At 42.5% G+C, this 18,903-nt stretch overlaps 1 long non-coding RNA gene across 1 annotated transcript in view; it reads left to right on the top strand.

Annotated features, from left to right (window-relative positions):
* LOC109511084 (uncharacterized) overlaps positions 1–18,903 on the top strand; it is a 39,909-nt gene that overhangs the window by 13,052 nt on the left and 7,954 nt on the right. Inside the window, exon 3 of the long non-coding RNA XR_002167236.1 lies at positions 6,358–6,404. This is a non-coding gene — a long non-coding RNA (uncharacterized LOC109511084). The remainder of the gene's footprint in view (positions 1–6,357; positions 6,405–18,903) is intronic.

Genomic DNA, 18,903 nt, shown 5'->3' with positions numbered 1-18,903 from the left:
TATATATATATATATATATATATATATATATATATATATATATATTTTAATGGACGCCACCCGTCGTGGTCCTCCTCGGCCTGTCTTCTCACTGGTGTCCACATGTGTCGAGGTGATAGCTGCTCTTTGTCCCCTCAGCGAAAGAGATTCACAAAGACAAAACTCATTCCTGGGCCGCGTGTTTTCAATTTCCCAGCCAAACAGAGTGATTTGTATGCACTGGCGGCGACGGTTTGAAAGAGTGGCTTTTGATGGTGGCGCGCTTTTATGTGACCTTGGTCGTTTTAATGAAGGCGCGCTCTCAACGTTGACAACATCTTGCCTCCAAGGCACCTGCTCAATGAGCTGATGGCTTTCAGTTTGATGTCACGACCCACTTATGGTTTTGGTGACCCACGTTGGGCCCGTACCCTTCCCAATTAGCTGTTTCAGACCTCTGCCAGGCAGGCAATGGCAGTGGTGACGTACACCTTGGCGGCAGGCATAATTGTTTTGTTTTGCCGGAGGATGGCCTCACTACCCTCCAATCTGTGGCCTTTGTAGGACCCAAATGCAGTCCACATGACGACAGGACCAGTTGAACTGAACTTTGAACTATCCCACCAACAAACGGGTCTCGATGAAATTAAATGTGTCAAAGCCCAGAGCCAGTCTCCTTGAAGATTGGGAAGTGCGATTTTAACAATCGCAAAGGCCAGACAACATAGCTTTGAAAATTGGGGGAGGGGTTTGGAGAGCCGCGTCAAGTCATATGCCGAAATCTGCTGATAGCGCGACAGCCAAACATATACTTCGTTGCCATTGAAGAAAAACATGAAAGAGTCACAGGGACAAGTTCACGATAAGGGCGAACTCATGGCCGGTGGCGGAACACTTGAGGAAAATCACGGGACAACAACGAGGCCAATCAAATTAATCCAATTCAGTCAGTCAATCCACGGACCCTTCCTGTGGTTTAGGAGTGTTCCGCGGTCCTGGAGCGTCTTATGTAGTTGTGCATCAAACAATCTGGCAATGAGTAAGTCATCAGCAGAGCTCTAAATAGGTTGATGTGACTCATTGCCAGAGAAGCTCACAGCAATTTCGGAGCATCCAATCAATGGCCGGCACGCTGGTACGATTTCTCAAAAGTGTTACGATAGGGTGAATGTGTTCAATTTCTCCCAGCAGTAGTATTCCCACATATTGAAAAATTAATTTTTTTTGGATTTGTAGTTGTGTAGCACGTCCGCCTCACAGTCCAGAGGTCTTTGATTTGAATCCGGGCGTGGCCTTCCTGTGTGGAGTTTGTATGTTCTCCCCTGCGTGGGTTTTCGCCGGGTATTCCTCCCACATTCCAAAAACATGAATGGTAGATTGTTGAACGTCTAAATCAGGGGTGTCAAACTCATTTCACATGGTGGGCCACATACGGCCTGGGTAGATGTCAAGTGGGCCGGACCATTAAAATGATACCATACTTTGCTATAAATAACCAAAACAACATGTCTTTCCTTTGTTTTGGTATAAAGAAGCACAAGAACATTAGGAAAATGTTGAAATTAAATGAACATATCTTTTACAAAACATTTCATGAAGCACCTTACATTTCCTTTGACGAATGTGCAATTTACTTTTATCATTCACATATATGCATTGCAACTGATCCCACTGATTGTACAAACTTTAACAAGTAATTGGTTTTGAAAAATATAGTAATGCACTTTAAGATTAAACGAGATTTATAAAGAAAGGAAGTTTTAAACCATTTACACGTGCATATAAAATCTAAATGTAATCCCTGCCTACACCTTACAAACTAAGGAGCGTGCTATTAAATGTGTAAATGTGAGAGTGCTATTGATAGCGTCTGCTGTCACGGGTCTGTCTCAGTGATGGACTGAGGCTGCTGTTGTCTTCTTCTCTGATCAAAACAGTGTCCCCTAGCGGATACTCAATGAATTGCACCTTATTAAAAATATTTATTCTGTGTCTTTTATGCATTTTCTTCACTTTTAAATTATCCTGTGGGGCCTGATTGAACGGCCCGCGGACCGTTTGTTTGACACCACTGCTTTACATAATCATCTCGCGGGCCGGATTAAAGTCCTTTGCGGGCCGAATCCGGCCCGCGGGCCGTACGTTTGACACCCCTGGTCTAAATCGTCCTTCGGTGTGATTGTGAGCGCAAATAGTTTGTCTACATATGGGCTCCCTGAGATTGGCTGGCAACCAGTTCAGGGTGTACCTGCTGCCCCAAAGACGGCCCGTCATAGGCTGCGGCAAGCCCTCATCAGGATAAAGCGGATCCGATAATGGATGGATGGACGGCATTTGTAGTCAAGTGGAAATTCACCAGATGTGATCAGATAATGTTTTGGTGAAGCGGCATGTGGCTCATTGCCCAAGGTTGTTTTTATTCTCTCTTTTCCAAGTAGCTGTCAACCACTCAATATTTATGAGCAAGAGGACACAGATGTCGGGTGTAAGTAGGACAGCAGCTGCCGCACGAGACGGGAGACCTTGTGTGCCGCACGCCGTGCAACCTGTCCTCATGTTGCAGGATTAGATTGATGGATAATTCTTGCTGCAACCCGGAATGACAGAAACCCTTTGCATATTTGAAAGTCCCAAGTGACCGAAGACAGAGTCAGAAGCTAAAGAAGAAGCGAAATATACATGATAAACATTCACCGTTAGCATTTGTGAAAAATATTGTTTGCGCTTATGCTAACGCTAACACAACCTAGGAGAGGTGTCTTGGCTGGTCTGCCAATATTATGATGGAGCACTAGGAGATGCTATTCTCCAGCGTAGCATCGTCAGGAGTTTTAGGATGTTATTCCAATTTTTACATATTGTGCTTTAAATAGTACAAGTTGCTGTCTGATATAAATGAATCTTGAGCCAATGTTCTAATGTTAGCGCTCACGCTAATACCGGCATAACATGAGAAGTGTCCTGGCTGCTCAGCCAATAGCATTCTAGAAATATGCTAATGCTAACACAGCAAGAGAGGTGTTGTCGTTGTTCCAAATGATAGCGCAATAGAAGATGCTATTCTCCTCATTCCAAACAGGCGTAGCGTCTGTGAGATATTAATGCCGTTATTGCAAAGCAAAGTTATTAAATACCATGCTTTCAATTGTATAACTTTCTGCCTAATTCTTGGAGGGAAGTCTGAGCCACTTTCCGGACTTAAAAAGAACCAAACGGAACATCTTTGTTTAGGCTAGCAGCAAAAAGAAGTCAGCTTAGCCCGCGTGAAAGTCTTATTGAAACACCGGATAAATTTTTTTTTTTGTTTTTGCAGGATTAACGTCTGGCGCAAATTATGCTGTTTGAGTGCGGTATGTTATTGTTCTGCGAGGGAAAACAAGCCAACATCAATAATAATTTGAGGAAAAAAAATAAAAAAAGAAAGGAATCCATAAGATGAGCGGCGAACATTTGTTTTTGACCAGACAATTTGGAGCCGTTTGTGGACTCCCATCGCTCTCGCAGCCTAGATACAGGCAAATACACGTCGGAGCGCCAAAACAATGTCTTAATGGACCATCCATCAGCCGCTTCAGATCGCCTGTCTTTGACCCGACGACTCTGGCGAAATTTCACTCATGTTCGGCTGCTTGGCTTCTGAAGACAAATCACAGAGGCTGTCTCCCTGTGATCTATTATCATCTGGACTTGTATCATTGTCTTGTTTGTTTTTTTTCGGGGGCGGGGGCGTTGTTTTTGTTTTTTTTGGAGGCGTTGTTCTTTTTTCTGAACTGTGTGATTTACGGGACTAATGGCCGCTCGTTTAAGTCTCACATTTAGCAACAAAGACAAAACCGTCGAACACAGGAGTCACCAAGGGCCGTCTGAGTCGGCCGCGGTCCTGTTCTAAAAATAGCTCACCTCTGATGCGACAATTGTGATTTCCCAGGATGGTTGTAGTCCTGATCGTTTGAATATGTGAGCACTGACAGATGTTTATAGAAATAAAATCATGCTGGATCATATCGATATTTATCCGATTCCTAATTGTCCTGAAAAAAATAATTCACTTGATCAGTGTCTTCACCTAAATGAATACCTAATTGCTAATTGTGGCATACAGCCCGATCGATGGGGATTTTTCTTTTCGCCTAATGCTGATTCCGATATTGGGCAGAGTAAAATTCCAATTCCCGATGGAATCGGGCGATATATTCAAAACAATCACGCTACACTTACAACAATAACGATTTGAACTGCAGACACACCATTTGACTCTTTTGTACAATACTTTGTCCTTTCATATTTGTTTAACTTTACAGCAGAGAGGAAAATGGAGAAAAGTTGGAGGGCGGGGTCGAACGTCATTTCCCTTGTATTTAGTGTGTTCAAGAATAAATAAAAGTAATCGGCCGATATTTGACGCTGATATTTTGACCAATTTAAAACTACGCACATCGATGAAATAGGTCAGGTGTTGTAACTTGGACACATTTATTATTTCCCAAGCGCATATCAAACCGATAGGCCTTTGCATGAATCCGTTCCCCAGAAGTCGCTGTCGGCTTCAAAAAGTTTGGTGACGCCCGGTCTAACGCTTCACCAGCAGCAGGAAAACCACGTCATCAAAACATCTTAAATTTTGCTCCCGCTTTTACATCAGTAAAGCAAAAATCCTACCGATAACATTCACAATCGAAACTATCATTATGATGATTATTTTTCATGAAAAGTCATATCACACAGTAATAAAATTGCACCAAATATAGAATTCAGTGATTGTCTTTTTTTTTTTTTTTTTTGATGAATAAAAACAGCACATGAGGAACACATGTTCCTCATTAGACAGTAATGATTTATCACAATTTATTTTTTATTTCATTATTTTAATCAGATAAACAACCAATGTGACTTGATCGGGTTTTGGACAAAAAAAAAAATAAAAAAAAGGATTTGTGTTCAATGACAATATTTTAGCAAAGAGTATTTTGGGCCAATGAAGAAAAAAAAAAGTTTATTCTGAGAAATCAGATTTTAGAGCCAAAACTCGGACTTTATTCTCAGAAGTCAGAATTCAGAAATGTTTAAAGTTGACTTTCTTCTCAGAATTTTTACTTTAAAGTCAGAACTCTCACATTCAAGTTAGAATCCGGACTTTAAATTCTGAGAATAAACTTTAAAGTCAGAATTCTGACTTTATTCTCAGAATTCAGACTTTAAGGTCTGAATTCTGAGATAAAAGTGAGAATCTTGCCAACCTTGTTTTTTTTCTTCCTTGGCCCTAATCCTCTTCCATATGATGTATCTGCAGATGTGTTCTTGTTATTATTATTATTAGAATTATTATAAAAATATTTATGTACTTTTATACACCACCACCACCACCACAAATAAACAACAGAAAATACTTTGTTTTTGTTTTTTTTATCTCCCAAAAAAATCTCAGTTTTACTTGACGGTAATGGAAGTCAAAGTGGTCTGCCACTCTTAAGAAAAACACGACAAAACGCGAGCATCGGACAGCAGACCGCGGCGCAGACGTGACGCCGTGCGAAGCCTTTGGAGCAGATGTTGCACTTCATGGAGGTCTGCCTGCTACTTGAAAAGACTGTTGATGTACGCTGACTTAAGCTGCAGAACGAAGCCCCGAGTCCAAATAAGTGCTAATAGCTCATTTGGCGCATACACACACACACACACACACACACACACACACACACACACACACACACACACACACACACACACACACACCACTCAGGTCATTTTTTATGTCACCTAATGACTTTTCATCACTTGTGAGATTCCCTAAAATGTCTTTTGGTATTAATTGTCGCTCACAGAGGGGGATTTTGTTTTGTTTTGTTGTTTTTTTTGTGTCCCTGGAATCACGCCGACTTCCGCAAGGGAGCTGTTGAGGGGCATGTTTTGTTCCTCTGTCAGGCCCGGAATTGAACCTCAAGAAGCAGCCTAAATGTCTGTGGTCAGCAGCACAAAGTAAAGACCATCCTGTCCTCGGGCGAGGACGGGCCAACAACAAAAGCGACAAAACATTTCCGTTGCTTTGACGCGAGGCGAAATGGGATCCTTTCACCTAAGGCCACGGAAGCCCCACATACATGCTGTTTTGTGTGCAGCTCGATATTTTGAGTGGAAAATGCTTTTTGGCGGTACCCATCCACACAATTCTTCCAAAAACATTTGGGTTACTTTTTTTTTTTAATGGCCCGATCATCATGCATTTATTGCCACGGCAACTTTTCCAGCCATGAAGTTTCCACGAGAGGTTACACGTCCGAAGAACGCTTCACACTTTCTTGGCTATCCGAGTGACCTCCTGAAATGACTCGATGTCAAATTTGTTTGCACTGAAAATAACTTTCTCCGTTTCTCTTTCAGGGTGAATTCTGCGCTCAGCATTTGATCTGACCCGATGCGCCGGTCAGGTACGTGCATTTTTATGTGAATATTATTACAGCTTTGTCAATGGGCTTGGGGTTTCACCGAGCTAGCGATTTTCCAAAACCTTCGAGGGACTGAAAGCGCTTTGAAACTGTCTCCTCATTTTACCGACTGATGACGCGGCATCGATAGCAACCGGGGATTCAGTATCCTGCCGCCTGACCCACGCCGCCCCTTTTGTGGCTGAAATTTGTGTACTGTATATTTGGCTAATACGAGTGGCGTCAGTTATTCATGGAGCTTCGCTATTCGAGTTAGCCTGGTCCCTGCCACGAAGAAGAAAAATAAAAATAGCGGTAGCACAAAGAAGAAAAATAAAAAATAGCGGTAAGAAGGAAAAGAGAAGAAAATAATAGAAGAGGTAACAGAAAATGGAGAAACGTAGCGACAATCTGGTGAAAAGTGGGTCGAAGATCGGCCACGTTAACCGGCAGCTGAGGAGAAGTTATGATGTAATTTACATTTCAAAAACCAGAAGCCATTCATTTACGAATGTGATTGCACTTTAGACTTGAATGAGGCAAAATAACATGCTTTTTCTCTCAAATATATTGTTATAATCATTTGTTTCAGATGTACTGTAATTATTTTCCGTATAAAAATTAATTTGGTGTTCAAAAAGTCTTTTTTCAAACTTGAGTCTTGAAAAAGAAGGGGGTCGTCTTATAATCAGGGGCGTCTTATATTCGGGCCAATACGGTATTTATTTGAAAACAAAACAAAACAAAACCGGGTGTGTGTGTGTGTGTGTGTGTGTGTGTGTGTGTGTGTGTGTGTGTGTGTGTGTGTGTGTGTGTGTGTGGTTAACACCGAATGCAGTCAAGCCACAAACACCACAATTTTGATGGAAAATAGTCTGCAGTACAGTAGTTAGCCGATAAGCTAACAGTTAGCTGAGCCTCCTCTTGTATTTCTTCTTCTCTATTCCTATTTTTTTTTTTTTTTTTTTTTTTTTTGGCTGCCCCGTTGCACCCTGCCGCTTCTCACGAGTCAGCCACGGTGCTGCGACAGACGTTACATGTGTGGTTTGCTCTGTCGCTCATCTGGAGTTCTCACACAGGCAGTCAGAACACGATTTTTTTCCCCTCCCCCTCATCAGTCTTCGTGTCTTTCACATCAATGTGTGTATGAACCGTGTATTTAACATTTTGGCCCCCCAAAGTGTCACTTCCTCAATTTAATGTGGGCTCCTTAAATGTAAAACATTCAAAACAAGAAGTTCATCACTCAACATAAAATCATTTGCAAAAATGTGCGATTGAGCCCTTTGTACATTGTCGAGCGCCGACCGCACAACAATTTTTCATGTCGTTTGTGCGTGATTCGTCCTCTGATGGATGAAACACATATTTCCTATATTTGAGATAAAAGAAATGCTATTATTCTTGGTATATAAGAGGCGTTTTACTTGTCAGCGGCAACGTTGGAATCTTTTTTTTTTTAACTATTCTTCATCTGCTGTGTGTCGTTGCTCGCGACAAGCCTTCACATGTGGTTCGCTATTTATTGCAAAAGCCTTGCTGCCTATTTTGTCATCCTAAAGTTGGAGGTGGCAGCTTGAGTGGGAGACATCCTATGTTGCGTAAAATGAAAGCCACAACAAATGCACTTGAAATAGGAATGAAAAGGAAAATTTGATGTGGGAGTAGTTGTGAGCCTGGCCGATCTCAAAGGTTCTTGTTCTCAGGGCCTTCCTACATATGGCGTTTGCATGTTGTACCTGCGCTTCTGTGCGTTCATTTCAGACTTTTTGTTGTCCACAGAGGTTTCAAAAGCATTCGCTCTCTCTTTACTTAACCCTTCCATGCACCCTGTCACCTGATAACATGATAAGCTGTCCACAGTAGTAACCGCTGTCCCTCAAAGGGTTAAGGTCAAGTGCAGATACTAATGCATCCACACATCCATCCATTTTCCGATCTTCTTTATCCTCACAAGGGTCGGGGAGCGGGGTGCTGGAGCCTATCCCAGCCGTCTTCAGGCAGTAGGCAGGGGACACCCTGAACCGGTTGCCAGCCAATCGCAGGGCCCACACAGACGAACAACCACCCCCCCTCACACTCATAATCAGCCTGCCATGCATGTTTTTGGAATGTGGGAGGAAACCGGAGTACCCGGAGAAAACCCACTCAGGCACAGGGAGAACATGCAAACTTCACACAGGAAGCCCGGAGCTGGAATCGAACCCGCCTCTGCACTGTGAGGTCAAAGCGCAACCACTGGCCCCACCGGGCCGCCTAGATACTAATTTTAAAAAAAAAAAGGAAAATGAAATTCATTTTAACTCTGTTATGATTTTTTACCATACTTCTTTTGGAAATTTGCTCCAAGAAAATAATTCTTGGCATGCAAAATCTTGCTATTTTTTTAATGACTCATAAATGTCAACTATGAACCTGGAGCAACAAAACGGAAAAGCATTCAAAGGTGATGACGCTGCCTGGTAGAATCATTGCAATTCTTAATTGTGTGTGTGTTTCTTAATTGTGTGTGTGTGTGTGTGTGTGTGTGTGTGTGTGTGTGTGTGTGTGTGTGTGTGTGTGTGTGTGTCTATGTGTGTGTGTGTGTGTGTGTGTGTGTGTGCATCAGTTCAAATCTTGCAAGAAAATGGCTTAAACAAGCTAAAAAGACCAGAAAATGTTTGTAAAATGAAATTGAATTTTTTTTGCTGCCAAACAAAAAAAACATAACAACAAATTACATTGAAAAACTACAACATAACATCAAATATATATATATATATATATATATATATATATATATTGGTGCAAAAATCAAATATCCACTCATTTTGTTGCACTTTTGAGCAAAGGTTTTACCATTTTTCTACACAGCAGTTGTCCGAAATCTACATGTCCAAAATAATTTGCCTTCACGGAGTTAATCAGAATATCAAAATGACCCTGATTGCATCCTTGGCCTGTCCAGTCGACAGAATCTACCAAAAATCAAGTTGAACGCATTGACTTCTCACAAAAGCGCCATCATGCCTTCTAACAGAATTCCATAGCCCAAGAACAGGATTTTTCCATGTCAGAATGTGTGCTATCGTCAGTATATCTTGCCTGTAAAACGTCAGGGTTATTTATGTCGAACAGCGGCGTTGACTGGATCGAGCGAAGCGCGGCGAGGCAGATTATGACGTGCTGGCATCCCAACACAGCACATCATAAAAGTCCAAACGCTCCCTCGGGACATTACATTTGATACTGTTGCCGGGGTACACTTGAGCATGTTTTTCCCAACGTGTTGCACAACCGATGTAGAATCTGAAACGATACGCTCTCGTCTTGTCCTGGCTCCAAATAAGCCTTGAGTGGTACTGGCAGAGATCGAATCTGTCAACAGTCATTCTTATTTTCACCCTCTACCCTTTTTTTGCTCAGGTTTTGGATTTCCTTATAAACTCCATAAAATGCGGCGATTGTTCCGAAGGAGCAGAAACTGGAAGACTATTTCTCAACGCGTGGGTGGAATTTGGTCTTGAATTCCGGGAAATGCGATCATCCCGATATCACCAAATCCCCGTCATGAATTTCACATGAGATCGGAGTGAGCGACATGAAGGATATCGGACTGGATCGCGCTATTGTCCTGGTGTGGGAATTGCGCGTGTACTTGTCTTCACCAAATAATGCCTCAATGTGAAACAGATGCGCTATTTTTGATTTTTTTTTTTTTTTTTTTTTGATCTCCCATTCAAAATCATCAAATAGCAGCAATCTCCGCTCCTAACCTGCTGGCCTGTTTATGTGTTTTTTGTGTTGTGCAAATGTGTAACCATAAAGGGACAGTATGCGGCATGTACTGCAGAACTGGTGGGAAAGCTTTTGTATTTGAAGGCTTCAACTATAATTAATTAAGAAAAAAAAAAAGGACAAAACAATAGACCGGCCAAGTCATTCCTGGATGTGGCTAAAAAAAAAAAAAAAGTCTGCCAAATAATTTGTTCAAAAGAGTTTATTAGCTCAACTGAACTTTATTTAGAGACCCCTTTTGTAACAAAAAGATTAAAACATTTATTTTTTATTTTTTTAGGGTGCTGGCCACTCTATTTGGCAGAATAAATGATGGCACCATGTAACCTGATCACATGATAAGCTTGTAGTGACCGCCGTCCCTCAAAGAGTTAAAACATCCGTCATGAATAAAAGAACTTCTTTTTGTGGCCCCTCAAAACAATCGATATGAAGTACAGGCGGAACAAGTGACAGTTGTACATGACTCAAGGGCAAACCCTTGAGTATTTGCTTACGGCAAGGGTGTCCAAACTTTTCCATTTGAGGGCCGCATGCAGAAAAATGGAAGGATGAAAGGGCCACTTTAAAATTCATCAACTTTTTGAAATGAATGCAACCAATACCGAATAATGTAGCGGGCCGTCTGCGGCCATACTCTCACAAGAATTTGAAATATGATATTCACGAACGCCTCTCTTTCCTCCAAGCGACTTTATTTTGTTGCAAAAAACCCAGAACTTGAATTTGTGCCATGAAATTGAAAGGGGGCGGGGGGTGCTTAATGTGAGTTCTCTATTCAGGGACCCAAATTATTCCCATGGCCTGTTTTCCCTGCTGATTGCCGTTATGCTCCATTCCCCAAAAGTCGGGTCTCTCAGGTTAGTTTATTATTTATTTGTGTTTGGAAACTGGACGAAGGATCAAGGAAACGAGCAGTTAGGAGACCATTTGCACATCCGGCCGCACCAATCGGAATCTGCGTTCAATCATCTTATTTATCCTCCCATTCGCAGGCCTGACTATGTGGGTGTGTGAGCGTGTCACCGTTCCAGATCGACGCATTGTTTCCAGCGGGAAGGACAAAGACCTTGACTAATCACTGCAAATTGGAGATCAAAGCCGCTAAGGGGCGACATCCAAGACAAATAGGAGCGTAGCGTCACAATGCCGGGAGGTCGGAAGGAAAACCGCATCACTTCTGGGTTGTTTGCAGGTACTCGCGAATGGCGTCAACCGTGTTTTGTCAGCTTCAAAGCCAACTGCCGGGTTTGACGGATTGTGCAGTCGTTCCTGGTAGTCAGGATTCGAGGTCCTTTGCTTTTTAGCTTCACCCTTTCAGGGACAGCGGTTACTACAGTGGAAAGCTTATCATGTGACAGGCTATCATTATTTGGGCATGAAAGGGTTAAATCTGAACCCAGAACCTTTGATGTTTTTTTTTTGAGGGGGTGGCTGACCCCTATTAGGGGTGTCCCAGTGGACCAGTGGTTAGCGCATTAACCTCACAGTGCAGAGGTCGTGGGTTCGATCTCGGCTCCGGCCTTCCTGTGTGGAGTTTGCATGTTCTCCCCGTGCCTGCGTGGGTTTTCTCCGGGTACTCCGGTTTCCTCCCACATTCCAAAAACATGCATGGCAGGCTGATGGAACGCTCTAAATTGTCCGTAGGTGTGAGTGTGAGCGCGATGGTTGTTCGTCTCTGTGTGCCCTGCGATTGGCTGGCAACTGGTTCAGGGTGTCCCCCGCCCACTGCCCGTAGACAACTGGGATAGGCTCCAGCATCCCCCGCGACCCTTGTGAGGATAAAGCTGATCGGAAAATGGATGGATGGACTCCTATTAGCTTTAAAACTTGCTGAACCAACCCATTCCTTATGGATGCAGTGCCATGTTGCGGCGGCTGGCAGTGGCCGACGCACCCAAATTGGAAAATCTCGAATAAGTACGCAGCACACTACGACAGCCGATAGGAGAGATGATGGCGGCAGAGTGATTTCAGAGTGACAACAGCAAGCGGTTTTGGCGGAGTTCTACCGTGAAAATAACGTGAAGGGACAAAATAGACCAAAACCAGAATTGATTTGTTGTCCCGAGTTGTAGACCAGGAGAAAGATGACGTTACCGTGATGTGGTCGAAAAAGAAGCTACTCCTATGCAACGCAAACCGGTAACCGCCTGATTGGACGAGCAGTCCTGGTATCACTCATAGTAGTAGTTACCACCTGTTTTTTTTCCAGAGGGGAAAAAAAGGGATGTTGGAGGAGAGGCATTTATCTGCTTCGTTATTTGGTGACATCATGGCGTGAAAACAGACCATCGTAACTGCATGCAGAGTCATTAATGTACGGCCGTAAAATAAAAGCACATGACGGTCGAGGTGTGGACAAGTGAGGCTGCCAGAAGCGCGCCGAGCAGACATCTGTGCACACGGAAGACCAGCACGGAAAAGACCTGAAGGCTGCGGGAGGTCAGCTGACTCAACGCTGAGACATTCTTTTGTGTTTGTCCTGCCAAGTCCACTAAACGAGCACTGATATACAGGATAGAGATCGGGCTCGCCTCAACGGCTTCGCGCTTGAGTCCCAGGGTTGTCTTGAAACACAATTCTTGTATTCAAGTCTCCAGTTTCAGTTTTTTTTTTTAAAATACATGTCACAACATAAGACAAAGATGATGACATTGAAAAATCCTCTCCCCCAAAAACCGCCGCTACAAACAAAAAAACGGCAGACTGCTTTCGTATCATTGCATGATATGAAAACTAAAAAAAGTGGAAGAAATTGTATCCATGGCAACTGAAAAAGACAAAAATAACATTTAAGCCTCCCTCTACAGCAGTGATTCTTAACCTGGGTTCCATCGAACCCCAGGGGTTCGGTGAGTCGGTCTTCAGGGTTCGACGGAGCCTCTGCCATGGAGGGGTAAGACACACACGACTCAACATGTTAATTAGTTAAGACACGCCCGCTTGGCCATCACTGGCTGCAGATGATCACATGACATTGCTTGTCCAATCAGTGCTGTGGGAAATTTAGTTCGCTTCGTAGTCAACGTGTGACTGTCGTGATAGTACGTCGTACAATAAAAAAAAAAAAAAAAAAAGTATACTTATCTCTTGAAATTTTATTTACTTTTTTCTGTTCTGTCTTTCATAAATGCGTATTTTTATTTAGAAAATAATATATATGTGAATGTGCATATTAAGTGGTTGGATTTGGTACCTCTAAAAAGGTTAAGAACCACTGCTCTAAAGACTTAAATCCACACTTCGACCCCCCCCCCCCCCCCAGTCCCCGCCCCTCCTTCCATCCTGAGGTCAAGGCAGATGGGCTTTCAACTCCAATCTTCACTTTTTCATTCTTCGCCTGTGTTTCACATTTAGACCCAGGGGTGGGGTGGGGGGGGGGGGGCTCTGATTGTATTTGCCGCAGATGTCCACTTGGCAACTTGCTCCTGCCGCCTTTTGGGTGCATTTTTGACGCCAAAGGGTCAGTTGAGTGAATTCAGGAAAAGTGATGTAAAGCCGACGCGTTCCAATCACTTCTTCCAGAGTGTAACACAACAATGTGGAAATGTTTCATAGCTCCGGTGTTGATGGATCAAATTCGTACCCCTCCCCCACCCCCACCCTCTGTGCTCTTTGTACCTGAATTCTGTCTTCATCCATCAAGGAGCAGTCAGATTAGTTTATGTTTGTATGATTAACTCGTGTTCAGACGAGTGCATGTTTGGAAAGGCAGCGGGTTTCAAATGTCAAAATAACAGACGCATTCAGGACAAGGAAATAAGTTTGGGAAGTTTTATTGTACTGTCGTCTGTGCTATCATCATCAAATAATTTCCGTCAAGAAATCTATTTTGTAAATTAATTAATCGTGTTTGGGATTAGTACAATGGGTGAAGGGGAACAGAGGACGGACGGTCATAGTAGCCTGTCACTGGTGTCGGGCCGAAACCTCCTATGTCTAAATTTGGTCAATTTCATATTTTTTTCACAAATCAATGCCGATTGACAAGGGTCAGTCACCCCCACCCCTGGATATTTACTTATTTATTTACGCAGACAGATTATTGACCATTCTAATCTGTTGAAAAATGGATACAGACCGTTTTTATTTTTTGTTGTTGCTGAAAAATGGTGGCTTTGGAGATGGACGGTTTGCGCCCGACGTAGCAATGTACAGCTCACATTTGGTAAAGCAAGGGGACAAAATATAAAACATTTGATGACATTTAAAAATGAAAGATAATACAACTCGCTGTTTTTATATTCTCCAATAATATACAAATCTCAAAAACGGTGAAGCCATACTCGCGGTTACAGCACCTGCGGATTTACTTATTCTTTTTTTCTACATTTTTTTGAAAAATATTTTTTGTATTTCGTTTTTGGTCATGCTGCATTTATGTTATTGTATATTTGTCAGTTAAGAGTTTGCTGTCAAAAGCCCTTTCTCAGTCTTGTTTTTGTTCTTTTATAGTCACCAATCAACACATTTTAGACATCTGCTTCACTAGTTTGTTTTTTTTTTTTCACAAAAATCTTGTTTTCTCTGCTTCCTAGTCAGAAACCGATGCTTTTGGTGAAATCAACCTATGTTCTACTGCTGATTATTAAAGCACCGACAAAGCTAGAAACTTTTTTTTTGCGTTGAAACAAAAACAGTCTATTCTTTCTGTTTGTAGCTTCAGTGCTTATTATAACGGAACACAATAATCAGTGGGTCTTGAAAGATCAGTCAGAATGCTCTCAAACCTCCTCATGGAATGGACTCGTCCATATTACTGCGCATGTGCAGACTTGCTGAGAAGCAGCGGGGGAGTGACACGCGTGGCGCTTTTCGATGCATTAAAGCAGTCCAATGGTAAACTGTAATAAATGTTGATTCATGTTCTTGTCAATTACAGTGAAAGCATTGCCATGATTCACGTGTTATTTAATAGTCCTCAACAAGGACTTAATGGACTTCCATAAGGTTAGAAACCGATAAAAGGGGATTTTTCTCAAATTTACACTTTTTAGGGCCCCGCAACTGGATTTGCCCCGGCCCCCCCGAGGGTTCAGATCTTGAAGACCCGCTTCAGTTCATGGGAAGAGAGCACACGCAGTCAATGGTTGTAATAAAAACCAAATCTGGGCTCAGCTTGCGCCCATCTGTCACACTGACAGCTACTGTTACCTCTCGTCTCAGCCGTGGACTCCTGCAGGTGCTGCTGCTGAGGTCCGCCGTCAGACAGACCCTCATTTTTTTATGTTTAGTGGTCATAAATCCAACTATCCACCCAACTTTAGTACCACCATTATTCTCAAGAGGCTCATATGGAGGAGCAATCGCTAGGAATGACGATTAGAGCTGCGCTGAAATAATAGTCACAATACGTCGGCGCCTCGACTTATGAAGTTAAATCGTTCCCTGATCGTTTTTGTCAGTCATATCACTCAAATCCTCCCATTAAAAGGAAAAAAAGGATAGCCCCTCATCTGTTCCAGGCACCACCCAAAAAAACGGCTACGCAAAAGATGATAAGAACAAGCACTGTCGAGTATTGTACTGTATTAAACATTCAGTCGTAATAAATAAAACAGTTTGTGCATGGTAAGAATTCGATGGGCATTGTGCTGCTCCTGGTGTGTGCCACAATGACACCTATAGACATACTATACGCAGATTCGGTGATGAAACACAGAAGAAATCTGTCATGACTAAACTGCATGGATATGCAGTATATTTTGACCGAGGATAAAGAATATATGCCTGTAAGTATTTTTGTATGCTTTGTCCACTTGTTTTCACACTGATTTTGTTTAAATACAAGTAAAAGTTTAGAATCACCACAACATTGATACGAATTTTGTCAGCGCATCTACATTGTTAGCATTCAGCTAGCAGACTTTTGGAAGACCAAGTTAACGTGGCTTGGTTGAAGACAAAAGGTCAAAGTCTTTGTTTTAGTTTGTTTTACAGTAAACTTCAACTGAGAGTTAGTTTGCATGGCCTAGTTTCCTGAAGGATTTCTTTGAAACCTGGCAAAATGCTGCTTGTTGTTAAAGTCGCTGCCACTGTCGCGACCCTAGCTCAAGACAAACAAAAAATAATCGGTTCCATGACAGATTGTATTGCGGAAAGCTCGGGTCAAATATCACTCCATCCCAAAATGAAATCTATGTCCTTGACAAGTGTTGTATTCCTGAAGTTTCTCTTTCTCCTTTCGGATTTGTCCGGTTACAAGACAGATGTTTTACCTTTGACGCAGCGCGTATGATCTCTTTATGTTCACATCTCTGACACGAGCCCTTCCGAGTGAACACCATTCATAAGGACGCCATGATAATCCACTCGTGACAGTTCTGGCAGGATGGCAAATATTACCATCCTAAATGGTGTGGAAACGCCCATGAGTTGTCTTTGGAGTGGATTTCCTCACAAGGAAAAGGAGAAGTTGCATCGTGGCGACAGGCGGAGTGCCAAACTCAAGCTATTGTTGACGAACTCCGTTGCTGTCACACACGGCTAAATATGGAGCCGTGTCATGATGACAAACACACCGTATATTTGGAATAACTCTGGCGAGCGAGCCCCACTGAGGAATTATTTTCTGATTATATGCAGCAGCCTATTCTGGAAATTTTCCATTACGTTGCGCTCTTGATTTTTGGTTTCGTATCCAAAACAAGGCTCGGGATCAATGTCTGATCAAAAATCCTATTCATTTTTAATTCATCTGTTTGGGAAATTGCAATTATGTGTAAAAGGGGGGTGGGGGAGTTAGTCATCAGCTTTCACATTTCACAGCTTAATGGTAAGTTTTTGAGTCTTCTGGTTCAAGACTTTAATGAAGGGCAGTGGTCACTAAAGTGGACAGCTTATCATATTAGGTTACAGGGTGCATCAAAGGGTTAATATCCTGTTCCGTCTTCCAGAAGGAATAGTGAGTGACCTTGCAAGGTGGGAGTGGTCCTTAATAATTCCACTGGCTTTCCACAGGAGTCCGCCAGTGTAAATATCTCCGTTAGGAGGCTCTCCGTCAGTGTATCTTAAGGTGTTCCTCAGTAGGTGTTGGGGGGAGCTGGGCTTGCCGTCGTTTCCTAAGCAAGATCGTCTTTGACGTGCTTTCCCCACCTGATGGGAAATGTTGATGGATCAAGTTTGGGCTGCCTGGCTCAGCCCTCGTCTGTGATCGTCTTTGTCTTGGCTTGGGAGGTAAATTCACACCATTAGCCTGCGAGTTGGACCGCCTCCATGTAGGCTGTCTCATCGTTGTCCCTGATCAGTCCGACAAGGGTGGTGATGGTGCTGCAGGTGCGAATGAGACATTGATCATGTTTGAGGAGGGGGCTGAGGACGCATCCCTGTGGTATCCCTGTGTTTAGAACGAGAGTGAATGAGGATTATTGTTCCCAAGCAAAGATGCGATTCGTTTTGAGTATCATATAGGAGATAGAAGCACAGTCGTGAATGTGAAATGGCAGATGATTTGTAAAATCCTTTTCATGGTCTACTCGTCATCAATCTTAATTCCTGGGATCACTGTTGAAAGTCCAAGCATGTGAAGCGATATATACCGAACAAAATTAGAAACCCTACACTTTTGTGTACCCATTTTTCACAAGCTAAACTCTCTTCGTTTTTCTCAAATGTTCTTCACCACTCGAAATCTGTGTTAGTGAGTGACTTCTCTTTTGCCGAGATGATCCATCCATCATTTTAAATTGTGCAGTTTTACTGTATTTGGAGGCTCCGGGGAGAGATCAGACAACCAGTCAGTGTCTGTTGCGACCACGAATAAACGTCGACCATGATTTAATGTCCGAGCAAGAATCTTGGTGATTTTGGGCAAGATCATGTTGCACATATTAGAACATGGACTTTTAAATTTGTTTATTTCTGGAGAAACAACAACAAAAATTCCCTTGACGCAATACTTGTTGCCATTCTATATTGACATTTTTTTTTCTCAAAAAAAACGAAACAAGAATTTTGACTGCAGTCTCAGCAGATGGAAAAAGTTATGAGCGGGCTGACAAATGAAAAGGATAAACAAAGATAAAGTGTCAGGCCGGGGCCACCAAGGCAGATGTCGTACAAGACGGGCAAATGACTGAAACAATGTTATGATTACATTCTTCCATGTGGTGTTTTATGTTGGTGGCTCTCCTCTTTTTCTTTGTATGGTGGCCTGGAAGGTCATCACATGTGCTTCTCATCAGGCAGCAATGACTGGTCGTAAATCCTACGATCAGTTGACGTTCTCCGACGATATTCTCAAGAGGCTCTTTGAACGGAGGAGCAATCAGTAGGAAGGAGAGATTAGGCCCACAATGAAATCACGTTTTATATTACCGGATACATGACGGAAACACGATCTGAAGTACAAGTCGGGATATACTATGAGTTGAGTCAGAGTGCAATAATAAAACCGCACTCCAGTATATTAGAAAACATTATTTTAGAAAAAAGAATATTACAAAAAAAATAAATAAATCAGGGGGGATTATTTTTCAGGATGTTTTATTCCAAAAATATTTTTAATAGTGACAGAATATGTATGCCCTGTATAATTTTGCCAATGTGGGAGTACTGTATACTTTTTAGATAAAACGATTCCATTTTGGAAGTTGGGTAACATCAAGTTTCCCAGAGTGGGGGAGATGGACACTACTTTGGGGTGCAACCCCGCATGTGTACCCCCCATGTACAGCACTGTTTGCATCTGGGAGCCAGCTGCCACACTTTTGATGCAGAGCGT

The sequence above is a fragment of the Hippocampus comes genome, unplaced genomic scaffold, assembly GCF_001891065.2.
Source record: "Hippocampus comes isolate QL1 unplaced genomic scaffold, H_comes_QL1_v1.1 scaffold7, whole genome shotgun sequence".
Lineage (NCBI taxonomy): Eukaryota > Metazoa > Chordata > Actinopteri > Syngnathiformes > Syngnathidae > Hippocampus > Hippocampus comes.
The sequence above is the reverse complement of the archived record's forward strand: the minus strand, read 5'-3'. Positions and strand labels throughout refer to the sequence as shown.